This window comes from Cygnus olor, chromosome 3, assembly GCF_009769625.2.
Source record: "Cygnus olor isolate bCygOlo1 chromosome 3, bCygOlo1.pri.v2, whole genome shotgun sequence".
NCBI classification, from domain to species: Eukaryota; Metazoa; Chordata; class Aves; order Anseriformes; family Anatidae; genus Cygnus; species Cygnus olor.
Genome location: NC_049171.1, coordinates 91,102,766 through 91,118,864, shown reverse-complemented (window position 1 = coordinate 91,118,864; position 16,099 = coordinate 91,102,766). Strand labels below are relative to the sequence as shown.

General features: G+C 39.3%; 1 protein-coding gene and 1 long non-coding RNA gene across 3 annotated transcripts in view; one reads left to right on the top strand and one right to left on the bottom strand.

The window, feature by feature from the left end:
* LOC121068042 overlaps window positions 1-14,217 on the bottom strand; it is a 39,913-nt gene extending 25,696 nt beyond the window's left edge. The window contains exons 1-2 of the long non-coding RNA XR_005818573.1: window positions 13,254-14,217; window positions 7,023-7,026 (exon numbers count right to left, since the gene is read on the bottom strand). This is a non-coding gene — a long non-coding RNA (uncharacterized LOC121068042). The remainder of the gene's footprint in view (window positions 1-7,022; window positions 7,027-13,253) is intronic.
* LRFN2 (leucine rich repeat and fibronectin type III domain containing 2) overlaps window positions 1-16,099 on the top strand; it is a 228,541-nt gene that overhangs the window by 29,272 nt on the left and 183,170 nt on the right. The gene's annotated exons all lie outside the window — the stretch shown is intronic.

The window sequence follows — 16,099 nt, the reverse complement described above, 5'->3', positions numbered from 1 at the left end:
ATTTGAGTATAAACCTGATGTGACTTTCAGTGTGACGTTTCAGTACAAAGCATCATTGTGCTTACTAATAAGCATCAGCAGGGCAGGCTTGAAGTCTCTCTTCTAAATGGCACATATATTCAGGACATGTGGATCATCTTGAATACTTCTCGCTATCAACTATTTTTTCCTGTTTCATCCTTACATTATTGTATGCTTTGCTATAGAAAATAGCTTGCCACTTGCCACTTACATCTGCACAAGTGCTACGGAACTGGGATTAAGCTGAGAGACATCTGCATTGAGGCTGAAGAAAGTTGTTTTTGCTGTAGTGATGCTTCTGGGGGGGGGGGGGAGTGGTATTTAAGGTCTATTCTAGACTTTGAAAACAGTTGCAACCCCACAACAGTTGCTAAAGGCAGAAGTTAGCACTTCACGATGGATTTCTGCCTCATGTTTAGGAAATGTATCACTGTTTTCTTAGTGGCATTACTAAGAGTAAGGTATCATGTGGACAGGTGTCATGAAGGCTTTTGAAATACCTATGCATTAGGATTAAGGTTAACAATAATCCATGAGTATAAGCTGTTGTCAGAGCTCTTCAGATCTGAGCAGCAGTCTTTGGATTTACTGCAAGCTGTTGCCATGAAAACAACCCTTGCACTGTCAGTCCTTGTTCCCAACCACTCTACCAATGCAACCTGTAAAATCTCCTCTACTACTGCTGTTGCCCCTGTCACAGCTCTGATAGATCAGCCCCACTGCAATGGCTCTCCTGTCATTGCAAAGCTCTCCTTTCCAAAAACAAAAATACTGTTTGGCGAGTTTTTATTGAACCCTGTTTGTCTTTTCAGCTTGAGCTGCTGAGTTCACAATTCCCAAAGGATCTCTGTAGTAGCTAGCTGTTGTTTTTGTCATACCTAGAACTGGGTTTCTTAAAGAATCCCATATTCAGTTTCTGGGGCGTGCAGCTTTTGTGGGCATTGGAGCATTTTTCTGGAAAAAGAAATCAAGGTGTTGCTTCTTTGAATGTCCTGAGTGGCCTACAAGACTCTAGGGATCATATTTTTCTTTCATTTTGACTGTAACCTTGTAGAAATGTCAGTAAAATAAGAAAACAGCCTTACAGTGAAGATATGTGCAGCAGGGTTGTTTATCCATCAGAAAATTGCAGATACACAACATTTAGCATAGACATATTTGACCAAACCCAGGTATTACCCAATCTGCTTGGAAAAAAAAAATCTCTGGTTGCATTCTCTCCGACAGCAGATGCATTTCAATACAAGCCTGACAAATTATCCCAAGTCAGATATTGCAGTAAGGAGTGAATAGAGAAAATTAAGATATTGCTGAAACAAGCTTTTGTATGCTAATGTGGAGCTCACAACACAATAGATGCTTGACCCAACACCAGCAGTTCATTATTTTGATTCTACCATTACAGTTTCACAAGATGTTTCTGTGTATATGTTTGTGTAAAATAAGGGAAAGCAATGATTTTGAATGCTACAGAAATACAGGTCAGCCAAGTTTGAATTTTAGTAACCTTGGGAAGACCCTGGTTATTTTTGAATAACTTTTCCATTCTATAAAATCAAACTTTTAGAAATAATCCAACCCTCTCAGGAGTATTATCTCCTTTGAGGGAAAAAAAATCATGAAATTAATGCAAATGACAATAGAATCAGGATGCTAATTTTAAAGGTCTGTATTTAAGGAATTAGGGGTCAGACCAAAATTAATGACTATGTCATGGGAGCATATGGTATTTCTGCTCAAGGTGTTAAAGTTGTCAGTGACAAAAAATTCAGAAGGCCTGGGAGGTTCTTCTGGAAAGAAGTGCTTTGATTACACACAAATCTGTACTGTTAACCTAAAGTGTAGTTTTTGATGGGGGTTGAACGTCAAAAAGCTGATAAATAAAAGAATAAGATAAATGCTTTTGTTCTCCTTGTAATAAAATCTGGAAGAAATAAGTTTCCTCTCCTAGTTTCCCTGTAGATTTTTTGTCAAATGTAGCTTCGTGTATTTAAGTCTCAATGTCTTTTGCATGAGGCAGGTCTGAGCAGTGTGAGCAAATCACGTTAATGTTTGGACATGTGGCAGATTACTAAAGACATACTCCTAGACTGTTCCTGTGCTTTTTGCATACTCCATATGCATGCATCATAGCAGGCAAACAACTTTGGAAGGGTACTATAGAAGGCATTGATATTAGGATAACGGCTATTGATTACTTTTGTGAGTTTCTCATCCTTTACTCTTATCTACCCTTTGCTGCACATCTGCCAGTACACCCCTCTTACTTAACTTGATGGATAAGTTGCAGATAAACATGCACAGATGCAGAACGTGCCAAACAGATCAACACTAAGTATAACTGTTACTGTCTGTGGAGGGTCAATAGCAGCTGAGCAGCAATGTTTGATGAAAAAGGAGAAAAATTATTTAAGAAATTAACTGATGAATATCCCAGTCATTCTCCTGCTTGTGTAAATCCCCTCTGTGCTGTGGGTGGATTGCTAACATATTACAGTGCATGAGAATTTTGATCAGGTTTGTTGGGGTCAGATTTCACTCTGTCGAGATTGAAATTGTTTAGGAAATACCATTGAAGGGATTCTGAATGCCCTTTAAAGTTTCATAATAAGAAGAGAGAGAACTTAAAACAACAGGATGAACAGAGTCATAACCAAGATGAATATTTTGCTGCTTTCTTCCTTTCCTTATTCCCTTAGAACAGTTATTTTGCATCTTAGAACACAGGTTATTACACCAAAGGATTGCTTAGTGATTTTCTACCATGTGGCCCATACCTGTATTTGTTGGAGACTGTTCTAAAATACATTACAAAAGGCTGCTACAGTCAATTGCACCTATAATGTGTATTTTAAAAGTTAATTATAAGTGCACTTTATTCACCTGATAAATCATAGAAGGAAATGTTCTCATCAAGCAGGTAATTAAAACCTCCTAACTGTAAATACTGTGAAGATGCAGAAGTGCTCAGCATCTAGTCTGTACTATATGTTACTAGAAAATCCCACTGGCTAAAACTGTTTTGTGAGATGGCATAGAGAAACTTGTTTGCTTTTGCTTCTGTGCAGTTTGTGGTATAAATTGTTTGACTCCGGACAGGTAAAACTATAGAGAATTGAGAAAAATGTTAAGCAGTGCAAAAAGGGATGAACATACAATGGAATGAAAAGGAGCTATTGTTTAGCACATAAAGATAATACTAGACATTAAGTTATTACCGAAGTCATATAAGTAACTCACCTTGTATGGGAGACCATAAAACAGCACAGCTTTTCTTGTCTGTTTTTAATTTATTTTATTTTTATAGTTACTGAGAAGCTATATGGAGAAAAGTGTTTTATTTTGTTTTTAAAGGACACATTTCTGTATAAGCTAATGCTACAGTAAAGATCTAATCATCATTTCAGGCTCTACTACTTGCTTTGCAAACTAGAGCTTGGAAATGGTGCATGTTTTGTTCTGCAGGCTGTTTGTGTGGTTCAGTATAAAAAGGCAAATACTCCCTTGTGTCAACTGTTTTTTTATGACTTTTAAGAAATTAGCTCTGTCAAAGCAATGCCTGTAAATCTAGTACCTGTAGTTTGAGAACACTAAAATGATCAACAAATACAGATACAGTTGGATGGGGAAGCTGGTCAGCTCATGGAAAAGCACTTGGGGACTCACCTTATGAGGGATTTTTGATTGCATATAGTGATGTGTTTCCTGACTCCAGTGCAACAAAGCTACTCTTTCTGTATTAAGAAAGTTGGCAAGAACTGTGGCTGAATCATGTAACAGAAACAAGTATAAAATAATGTGTTGGTAAATTATTGATTTTCATAAAACTGAAAAGATTTCTGGGTTTTGATCTACATCTTCTGCCTAGACACTTGCATTGGAACTCAGCCCTATAAGACAGAAATCAAGTATATTGGGCGTATGTGGCAAGGCTTTGGAAGCAGGGGGGCTGCAGGAGTGGCCTCTGAGAAGAGCTCAGAAGCTGCCCCACCTTAGGTGAGAAAGAGCCAGCTCCAAAAGGGACCCACTGTTGGCCAGAGCTGAGCCAGTGAGTGATGTTGGCTGTGCCTCTGGGAGAGCAGATTTAAGAAAGGGAAAAGAAAACTGCTGCACAACAGCAGCCGGGAGAGCGAGGAGTGAGAATCAGCCCTGCAGCCCCCAAGGTGAGTGCAGCAGGAGGGCAGGAGGTGCTCCAGGCACACAGCGGCAGTTCCCCTGCAGCTTGTGGAGAGGCCCCTGGTGGAGCAGGCTGTCCCCCTGCATCCCATGGGTCCTACATGGAGCAGATCTACATGCTGCAGCCCGTGGAGGAGCCCCTGGTGGAGCAGGTGGATGGGGCCTGGAGGAGGCTGCAGCCCATGGAGAGCCCCTGCAGGAGCAGGCCCCGGGCCGGAGCTGCAGCCCGTGGAGAAGAGCCCATGCGGGAGCGGGGGGTCTGGGGGGAGCTGCTGTCTGTGGAGGACCCGTGCTGGAACAGCTTGCTCCTGGGAGATGGACCCCATGGTATGGACCCATGTGGGAGCAGTTCTTGAAGAGCTGCTGCCTGTGGGCAGCTCCTGCAGGCTCAGTTTGGGAAGGACGGCATCCCGTGGGAGGGACCCCATGTGGAGCAGGGGCAGAGTGTGTCTGTGAAGGAGCAGCAGTGACGAAGCGTCAGGGACTGACCACAGCCCCTGTTCCCCTGCACCATGCGAGGGAAGATGTAGGACAGGAGGGATGGGGGGAAGGAGGTTTTAGTTTCCTTTTAGTTTCTCGCTGCTCTGGTCTCTTAGTCGTAGGCAATAAATCTTTATTTCCCTGTGCTGAGTCTGTTTTGTCTATGACAATAATTGGTGAGTGATCTCCCTGTCTTTATCTCAACCCTTGAACCCTTTTTCAGCATAGTTTTTCCTTGAGGAGGAGCAATGAGAGCATGGCGTGGTAGAGTTTAGCTGTCCATAAGGATGCAAACCACCACATCAAGGTCTTAGTTAATTTATCTCTTTTCGTGGACAGAAATTTGATACAATATTTAAAAGTGCAAAGTGAAATAGGGTACCAAATCTCATTCACTTCTTATGGGAAACTGTTGCCTAATCACCATTTATGCCTTTAAAATGTCTTTGTGGAAAAGTATAATTTGCTGGAGTTCAGTGTCTGGGATGTGACTTCTCTGAAGAAAAGTGCTGTGGAAAATTCTCTTACTGAGGTAGACACACGGGTAAGTTCCTCTCAATTTTGGGGGCACTGTAAATTTGCATGTATTGTAAATATTGCAAAGTGTTTGCATGTATTGAAAATATTGTAGAACCAAGGAAGAATTCCAATGGCAAAGAGCACATTCAAATTATTTTCTTTTTATGTGTAAATGTACTGGACCCTTCATAAGCTTCAAGACATTTTTCTCTAGCAGCTCTTGTTGCTAATAGGCACAGCCTGTTCATGTAGCTGAATAAATCCTAGTCTCTCACCATGTGAAGCACTACTAGATACTAGTGTCTTCACTCTCACAGCTGTTCACCATCCTTCACAAAACAAGTATGGACAGGGATGGAGAATGCATGTAGCTATCTTACATTTTTTTTGCTCGCTCACCTCCTGGTGCTTCATGTAATCAGACCTCCATGCTGGCCCTTGCTGCAGTAGCCTCCAAACTCACATGCACTGTTTTCACTCTGTGGTTGCTGCACTGTGACTTTATTTTCCATAGAAAGAGGTTTGCAAAGGCACAAAAGGCTAGCTAGGGAAATACTAAGCCTGCCTCATATAACAAAGATGTAACTTATTACCCTAATCAATCTGCCATGGCTGATTAGACCCTCAATAAGGTTGAAGTCTGATAGAAACAAGCTGACAGGTGTCCCACCCCCCAATTTCCAATTTTGGGTTGTGGGTTTTTTTTAGATTCCCTGACTCTCCCTTCTTGCCAGTAGGAGCAAGCAAGTATTGCTGACTTTGAGCATCAAACACAAACCTCCTGCTTGTTACCTTGTTCTAAAAAGAAACTCCAGGTAATAAATAATTAAGGCCAAAGACAGAGCTCAGAAAAATCACAAAGTGCCATTTCTGCTATTAAAGAGTTGAGAGCATAAATAAGCCTGGTATTGTACAGACATGAACCCTATTAAGCACAAGGTTGTGATTCTCTTGTTCAGGATAAAGAGTGCTTTATTCCATGAGTAATTTAATGGAAGTAAATGGGGGGTAAGATCAATGTAAGATTATCACACAAAAAGTAAGAGCTATAGATATATCTGCTTAAGATTCTTTTCTGTTCAGGGTTTGCTTTTTAGTAATGCCCTATTGAGGAATGTGATAACTGAACTATTAGTTGCCATATATAGTTTATCATTTAAAATTTTTCCATTATCTGAGAACTGGGCATGTAACGTTATCATTTTTTTAAACGGTTTTATGGGGCTGATCTAGATAGATGGTTATTTGCCTCCTTTACAGGTCATAACAGCTATTCTAGCAGTACATATGTGGATGAACATGATATATTGGAAAAAAATGCCATATATTTGTGTACGGAGGCCATGTCTTGTGGTTGTATTTTTGAATACTCAAGAGGAGTTGTCAAACATAGGGGTGATCTGATCAGCCATGGGTTATGCACGCTAAATAAGGTTTTACAAATAACAGAAGTTTCCAATGTCTTCTATTAGGATCTGTGCTCAACAAATCCATAAACTGTCTCTACAGAAGTTGATAGTAATGTGATACCATCTGCTGATGTTACAGATATTTTTCAGATGTTTTAAAAATAAAATTAAAGATGTATGAGAGGAGCTGCAGAAGGATAGATTGATATTGGATAAGTAGGTGAGAAATCATCAAGTTAAGTCCAGGGATAGCTGGAAATGAAATGTGGATGAGCAGACTGAGGAGGTAGATAAGTCCACCTATACAAAATCAGGAAAAAATAAAACAGTTTTTGTAGATTTGAGAAGATAAGAGTGACTGGGAAGGAAACAGAACCAGACAGAAAACACCATTATTCTGTGCTATATACCTGTGACTTTCCTACAGTTTGAATACTGTACAGCATTATTCAGTTTGGAAAAAGATGCTCTACGTTGCAAAAGAAATGACTGAGATATACATTCACAGAATCATAAATGACAGGGAAAATATGAAAAAATAGAGTGCGTTCCATATTCACGATGGAAAAAGCAGGAGAAAACAGAAAATTGCAAGGTAGCAGGTTTAACACAAGTTTTCAATGTTATGTGAGCACAGACCTGGAATGTCATATTTCAAGAAGTGGAAACATCTTTTGGTACAGTAGTTGTACTCAAGACTGTTCTGAACTTTTGTACAGAATTTGGGTATTAATTAGGACAAAGACTGTTCCTTTGGATAATGCAGTCCATAACAACTATGGATTTTCATTTGAAACATTTGGTGGATGCTATAGGACAAAGAAATAGTGGGAGATTATTACATGGTTGATGGTAACGCACACTGAATTGGTATGCAGGCACTCAGAATGTATCAGAAGTCTCATGGCATTTATTTCACTGCCCATCATTTATTAATTTGTTTTTCTTTTACTATAATGTGCTTAAAGAGCAATACCTTGAGGAGATATCTCACAGCAATCCTGCATTCTTTGTCTCTTCTGTTACTTTTCTTTCCAATGTGGGAAGTACTTCTTACTGTCAGGGAGCTGACCCCATCTGGTGATTTCAGTTTTTAGACAAAGACACCAGACTCTTTCTGAGGTGCAGTAGACTTACGTTCCCTGTCAGGCCTGAATTAATCCAAGTCTTTTTTTTCTAGCAGTCAGAGAAAAGCAGCATCTCATTTCCTTATTTATGTAGTTGCCTGTTTCAACACCTCTTTAGGAGCTGTTAGATGGAAAGGCAATTTGATCTCTTTCTTTCTTGTCTCTGTATCTGAGGCCAACGGGAAAACCTATTCAGGCAGAACAGCCATCAGCAGAACAATGACTGAGTTTTTAGGAGCACATTCCAAACCCTGAAGAGTTCAGTATAATTCTGTATTTCGTTGGTACTTTTCATCAAAATGAGCTTAAAACTTTCTTGGGTTTGAAAGGATCATTACAAATTTACACCTGCTGAGATTCTGCTGCTGTGTGTCTTATCTTCACAAATACTCCTCTGTATGCTTAACTTGTTGGAAGGAAAGAGTAGGCAGCATGGAAGAGATGCATGCTACAGCTGTTCCTAAAAAAAAAAAAAAAAAAAGCCCCTACAGATAATTAAGGGGCTCCACTTCTTTTACATCCTTAATTTGTTAACTTTTAACTACATTGGATTTGCCTGAAGGAAAGCTTTCAACCAGCAGGACAAAGCAGGTGAATGTCATAGTTCACATACAGTCTTGTTTGGCACCTCCATCATAAATACATTTATAGACCCCATAACTGTGAAGTACTGTGTTTTTATTTTTCCTTTGTTACCTGTCCTATTTCTTGCCTCTTTGCTGCAAGCGCATACAAGGCCCAAAGCATAAAAACAACCTGACCAGTATGAGCTCAAAATACACTGTAGGGCCACAGTATAAACTTGTATAAATAGAAAAATCTTTCAGGTCATAAAGCATTGCTAGCATATTGCAGGTCAGAAGATGATTCAATTCAACTTCTGTCATGTGATATCTCAATGTTAATAAACTGTTTCACATCTTTATGTAGTTATTTTTGTACCTCTGTAACATCTAGTCTGCAGCAACACTGGAATGAACAGTATCCATGCCTTCCCACATGAACAGGAGCAGGTTTTCATTGGTTTGGGCAATCGAATCCCCATTGTGAACTGGTCCTACAGCCTGGGAGCTGGGTTTTGCCCAAGAACTGTGAAAAGTGGAACCAGGGATGGACTTCAGAGCTTAAAAGTTGAACACTTCAATGAGTTAACAATATGTGCCCTGTAGGAGACCCAATCACTGTGAAAGGAGCAAATCTGAGCGAGGTCCAGAACAGCCACTGCATGGAAGAATGTCCTAGTCAGCTCTGCTGAGGAGAGAGGTCCTCCTGTTCTCCTGTGCTGCTCTGGAAATGAGTTACTTCTGTCCATTTGAGATCTGCAGCCCTGCATCTCTTCCAAGTGAAAAGCCTGGAAAAGTTATTTTCAGTTATTTTCACTAAAACCACAAACACCAGATGAGGGCCACTGTCTACCTTTCTAATATATTATTGCTTGCTGGTGAGGTTGCCTGGGAGGTAGGAGAGACTGGCTCACTTTTCTGTCTGGCTTCAGCTAGTTCTAATATACGTTACCTTTCCTGCATCTGCTAACCATGGACCTGTAGAAAATCACTCTGTCTTGCACACTGTGCTCCACTGACTATGACAATGTATGGAGTCTAATAATTGTAGATTAGCAAGCAGTAGGGGAAGTTTGAGTCCCGGTCCAGTCCCTGCTCCCAAGACTGCTTAGTTATTTTATGTTGACTTTTTATTAGATGAAATCTAGAAACTATTCTCTATGCAAGGCTTAGAACAGAGACAGTAATTGCAGATGAATCTTTATTACAGATAAGGCTTTAAGAAAAGGAAAATGATCAGCTAGCAAAGTTGGCATCATTAACCTCTTCTGCTTTGGGGGGATCAAGAGGGTAAGGAGCTGAATCTCAGTGAAGAACAGTTTCTGAAGTGGTACTTCCACAGCCAAGTAAAATTACTTTTAGGTATTATGGGTTGGATTAAACCTCTCTGAAAGTTACTGTACATTCCAGTAAATAAGCAGCCTCCATGAAACTGAAAATCAGAAGCAGTTGTGACGTACATAGCAAATAATCAGATTTACTTTGTGGTAAGTAATCTTAGATAGCTATATTCAAAATACTGAACCACTACAATATTGAGTTTCAAGTTTGCAAGTGGTGACATGATGGAATGAACAGGCAATGAATTACAATTTATCATCTGTACGCTATTTGTCTGGAAACTGTGCTCCTGTCCCATGGTAGATGCAGTTTGATTTGGAGGTGGAAATGTACTGGTGGTCAAACTGAGGGATATTTCAATTACATTTGCAGTAGAAGTGCTTGTCATTGATTGGGATGAGGAGTTTATCTGCTCAAATGTTTTTAAATTGTTAACCTCTTCAGAACCTGATTTCCTCTCCACACTTTCTTTCAGAATCCTTTCCAAAGTCTGAGCTGAAGGAGGACTTTGTTATATACACGTAATTTTGAATATACAAAGTTACATATATCAGTATGAAAATATGTTCACCTTCAGGCAAAAAAAAAAAGTAAAGAATCCAACTTCGCAGTTCTTGCAACCAGTGATAAGCAATTTGTTACACTACTAGGGCCTGCATCATTTTATGCCTATATGATGATTATCAGTTTTTCTTTCTGGTTAAGAGCCTATAATTTTGTTCCTCTCCCTCCTTGCAGGTGAGAGTTCAAAAAGAGATGTTTTCTTCCTGGTTTATATTGCAGGCTTTGGACACTGCTGAAGTCTCTCTGCCTCCATTCTCAGTCTTGTGTTTGTAGGTTTTACTCTTCCTTTTTGGTGTAGCTATTTAGATTGCACCCTCTTGAAACAGCAACACTGTCATCGTGTTATTTTCAGCGCTTGGAACAGTGCATCGGCATAACTAGAGCCTTGAATTATGGAATTAAATGTTGCTACATTCATAGTTATATGTATTATTTATTTATTTATTTATTTATTTTACATTAAAATCAAATGATACAAAGGGTAGGAGTCATCTTTGGCAAGTTCTGGTTCCAACCAAAGTACAACTAACAGCTTATTGCCTTGTTTTCCCTTCTGAATGCATGTATTTACCTTTAGAAATCACACAGCATGAGTGAAGCTGCACATTCATTTGACCTTTAACTGTAAGAGCTAGGCCTTCTTCATGTTGGCACGTGTAAGAACCTGAACCTGTCATTCTTTTGAAAGAAAAACTTTCTAGTCTTTGAACTGTTCTTTTAACAAAAGCTTCTTACCATTGTTCCCCATGAATATTAATCACACATGAAAAAATCAAGTCACAGCTCCAGTGACAGCATTTGCTTTCTAAGTCTTCTGGCATGCCTCACCAAATGTTATTTTTGGTCGAACCTCTGAACTACTTTGCTGTTAATGGCTGTTAATGCCTGAATTAGGGATGTGTTCATCCAGTGGTGTGCTTAACATGTGATTACATAAAAAGCAGTCAATAGATTATTTGGGTTTTACTTTAAATAGAAAAATCTGTCTGCTTTTTAGTTTTGTTTAGCTTGGAATTGACCTGTATGGCGATTTGTTACCTTAGGAAAGCATCTGTGGTGTTCCTTAAGTGCAATATTGTCAGGTGAGGACTAAGTGGAAGAAGAGCACTTCTGTCATCACCTCTGCTGTGCACACCATCCATCAGCCCCTGTGTCAGTACCTGGGAATTTAGGCATCCTCAGGAAGTTCAGGTTTTGTCCAAAGTGCAGCTCCCGTCTCTGTTCTAGAGCTCATCCTCTGGAGAGCCTGCTCTTCACAGCTCTGCTTGACCCTGGGCTGTGAAGCACTTTCAACAGCACAGAGAAGCCCCTATGGCAACGCGTATTTCAGATTCATTTGCTGCAGTCCTTATTTGATTAACATTTTGAGACTATAGGATAAAGTTCTCTCTTTTGATGTTTAAATGTTTCTGAAGATTAGGAGTAGTGGTGATAGTTAAATGTTTTTCTATAGGTTTCACTGTTAACAGCCCATTGTAACAAATAGCTCGTAAGGGAGTGAGCTATTCTGTTATTCTCAGCCACGTGTTTGGACAGGCTGATGGTACCAGCCTAATTACAGTTAGTTCATGGTTTTAGGATTCTTGTCTTCAAACAAACAAATGTTAATTAAATATTAAGTGTTTTTCATAAAATCTTAAATTATCTAAGCATAGTAAGAAGGGTAAGGATTCCTCAGAGAATAGAGCACTTCTAAGATATATGCTCACAGTTCAAAATATGTATTTTATACTTAAACCCAGCATAGTTGTTATTACATAATCATTAGATATCATTATTTCCACTTACAGAAGAAATTTCAAATAAGAGGTTTAATAATTTGAGACAGACAATTTGGCTTATATTTTCGGAATGTCGATGAACTGCAGGTATACTGGTAAAATATAAAAAAGTTTTTCAGAGAAAGAATTTACTGTAATGAACATAAGTATGCAATTCATAAAAGAAATTATGCTTACCCTATGGCTAAACGTTACAAATTATATCATCATAGTAATGTGAGTAGTTTGAGATCTATGGTTATAGAAAAAGTTGTTACTGTAGAGACAGAGAAGGTAATAAATATAGTAATATAACATTGTTGCAGAGATAGTCCTCTTGGTTTTTTAAATTAAACATTTTGGAGCCCAAAGACCTAAAGGTCTGTGATTCCTTCATTTTCTGTAATAATGTTGAAGTTTTAATCTGTTTTTTAATTGATGAGCGCTCTGAACACCAGGGACTTTGTGTCTTTTGTGCAGCAATAATGGGCACATGCAAAGATCTACTGCAGAGGAGACTTGTACTGGCAAATAAATTCTACATTTCGGTTTAATTAGTATTTGGCTGCATCTCTGAAACTACAGGTTCCCTTGGGCAAAGGTTTGTCATTGGTCCATAATGTGCTATGTAAACACATGATAAAATGTTACTTAAAGTCTGTATTAGGAGGAACAACCTCAATCCAAAGGTTTCTGGGTGTGTTGGAGAGCCCTGGTAAATGAACCTGTGCCGCTGCTCCTATGCTTACTCACCAACAAAGCATGCAGCAGCATGTCCTAGGAAACTCTTCCTTCATGTCTTTTTTTTTTTTAATGTGAATATTGCCATGAATGTCAACCTGTTTTTTTTTGCAGTCCCTATGTGTTGCATTAATATTATATTGCTGTAATAAACTTGAAAATAGAAGCTGTCCTTCAGGTGCATTTTGAAAACTGTGTTTCCCTAAGCATTTGAAAGGCTGGAGAAAGGGGAGGAGTGTACAAGGTCATGAGTGTTTTCAAAATAATACTTTTTCAAAGCAATTTTCATGACTCCAGAATGTGATAATCAGATCCTAATGAGCCCACACAATGAGAGCCTAAATGCCTCTGAAAACAGAATCATTTCAGATTAGCAGAAAGACTTAGGCATCTAAATGGCATCTGAAGGCACCTTAAACATTCTATGATTCTATGAAAATCAGCTGTATGACCCAGAAAACTGCTGTTCAGAACTCAAGCTCTCTGTAGAACTAAGACTTCTAAGATGCCAGGTGCTTTCCTCTGGGTGCTCAGATCTGCATCTGTTTTGACAGAACTGAATTTCTCAGCACATCTGCTGAAGCCATTTGAGATCTTGGAAGCAAGATGTTCCTCTCACCATGTCAGTGAAGGTCTGTCATACCTGAAGCACATTCACTGCACTGGATGCTGCACAAATCATAGTAGTCACAATGGCTTTCACTGATTTCATTGAACAAGACTATGACATTTTGAGCTGCTGATTGATACAGCATTTATGAACAAATTAATATAAACCAGTACTGTGAAGATAAAAGAAGATCTTTTGGGAGAGGGTTGTCCTGAACTGTGGTCCACACCACTATATTGTACTGAAAAATGGCTAAAAATGCACAAATAATTCCGGGAACAAGGCTGTTACCCAGACAACTGTCTCTCAAGAGAATACTGTCTTCACTGAGTGCATGCTCATGCTCTTTGCTGTTTTCTTTATCTCATTCTTTGATAAGCAGTAGCACAGCTATCTACTACAGAAGGGATGGAGAAAGTATCGTCGCAAGATTTATTAGCAAGCAAACACATTTCATGAGCAGATTCTGACTCAGTCTGCTTGATCGATACTGGTCTTTACACTTTCCATTTTTTGGCTCTTTTAGCTCAGGAACTTCTGTGCTGCTCTCCAGTCTCTTGTCTCTGCTTGTTGCCCCAATTCACATGTCCATGAATGCTCAGACAGAGCAGAATTGTCATTACCTCTGACACCTTCAGCGTATAGATGTCTCTACAACAGGCACTGTCACAAAGCTGTCACTGTGAATTCACTGCGGGAGGTACCCCTTTCTGCATACTTGTTCATGGTACGTATGAATACAGCACGTTAGGAAGATCCTTGCTCTGAGCAGGTCCTGGTTTGCAGAACGAGGGGCTGAATACACAAAATATAAGAGGTGGAAAGTGTGAAGGGGTAGAAATGGGACACGTCAGAGTTATGGCAATGGAAATGGGAGACTGGTAGATGTGTGGTTGTTATAAACAGATCTGTCTGCTTCATTACTTCTGCTTGGCATTAAAGATTATTTTGGAGATGATGAGCTCACAGGAGCTTTGATGGCTAAATAATGATTTGAAAGATAAATTATTACAGAAAATAAATAAGTAAATGTAAAGACTGAGTGAATTTTTGGCAGAGGGCAAGGAGATGGTTTGTTTCTCATTTCCAGGTCACTAGTTCAGTCTGTCTGGAGAGTGATGGCTTTGTAGTTACTTCTGTAAGTGAAATGGGCAAATCTTTCTCACAGCTGCTTCCTAACTCTTCCTCATCCTCAAACACATTGAAGTCTCTACCTTCCCTCCCTCTGTAAACTGCTGAATCCTAATTTCCTGGTTAAAACAATTGCTCAGGGAGTGCTGGGACCTTGCCTCTTCCCAGGCAGAGCTGTCATTCAGATGCCTTTCACAATGAATTGAGCCAGGAAACTTCAAAAAGGCAGACAAGAGCTGAAAATTAAATGTTTAATTTTATTTATATATTTATGTACTTATTACGTTAGGTCCAATGAACCACATCTGAAAGTCTTTTGGACATATCTCCTTGTTCTCTACACACGGGATAAAGTTAATTCCCTGCAGATAAAGTCAAACTCTGTGTGCTCACTCTTCAGACAAAGACTGTAAAAAGTACACTGTCACTTTAAAGGGAACTGAATCCATCCTCTCCTTTGACAGCAGAAGTAATGTAGCAGACTCATTTTCATATCTCATTCAGAAGGCAGATGAGATGTGAATGAAATTGTTTGACAGATGAACACCCTAGAGATATTTCTGTTTGTCACAGTATGTGTGGCTTCTTTACAATTACCACTGAGCTGCAAGAGTGTAAAAGACTGGCCCATAAATCCCAGTCATTCTGCTTTCTTTAATTCCCACAATATAAAATACTGTTTCCTAATTTTAAACGTGAAAAGCATCACTAGAAATGAAACCATTCACTGGGAAAACAGACCCTCTTTCTGATGTTGCTTTACAGTCAGAAAAAAAAAAAAGGAAAAATAGAAAAAAACACAAAATGGAAGGGAGATGGAGGACTCCTTTCCCCTTTCCTTTTCTCATTCTATGTTTCTGTCTTCCCTCAAACTCAGAATATGTTGAGTTTGAAGGAAAGATCACATGTGCCTATTCCCTTCCTGTTTCAGAAGAGGATGGTTAAGTGCACTGAGCAACTCAGCACCATCGTTCTCCTTAAACAGGGAGGTGACTTAAGATGTCAGAGTCACCAGATGTGAAATTCAGGAGAGGAATCACTCCCCAGCTTGCACGTGGCCCTGTCTTCCTGCCATAGCTCTTGAAGGACCTGTTAGTTTAATGCTCGATGCAGGTTTGATAGTAAGAATGTTGGAGTGAAAATGTCTGATTTCCTGGGCAATTGAAACAATTTTGCTGCAGCAATCACAACATTTCAACCCTTTCAGAAACATTCTGGGTGCCTTCTTGAAGTGAGATAGGTTCTTACTTCCACTATTTTTATCAGAAGATTGTCCCAGATCATCAATCACATCTCCACTGGTTAAAAAACTTCTTTGTTTCTTTTAAAATAAACCAAAGGCCACCTTATATCCCTTTGTTCTCGAACCAGTATGGTCTTTTAACTTCTAGTGTCCCGTGTGTTTTCCATTATTTTTATTTTATTTATTTATTTATTTATTTATTTTTGCTAAGGTTCTTACAAGAATAAATTGCTTGTTTTCTCTCATTTAGTCCTCATAACTGCTTGTTGTTTTACCTTCATTATAGAACAGAGGAGCTCAAATAAATACCGGGCAGTTTTTAATTGGGAATCAAAATGGGGAAAATGATGGGTCATGTCTTGGCCATCTACATCCTGAACATTTATCACCTCATTTTTTCTTCACCTCCTTGTT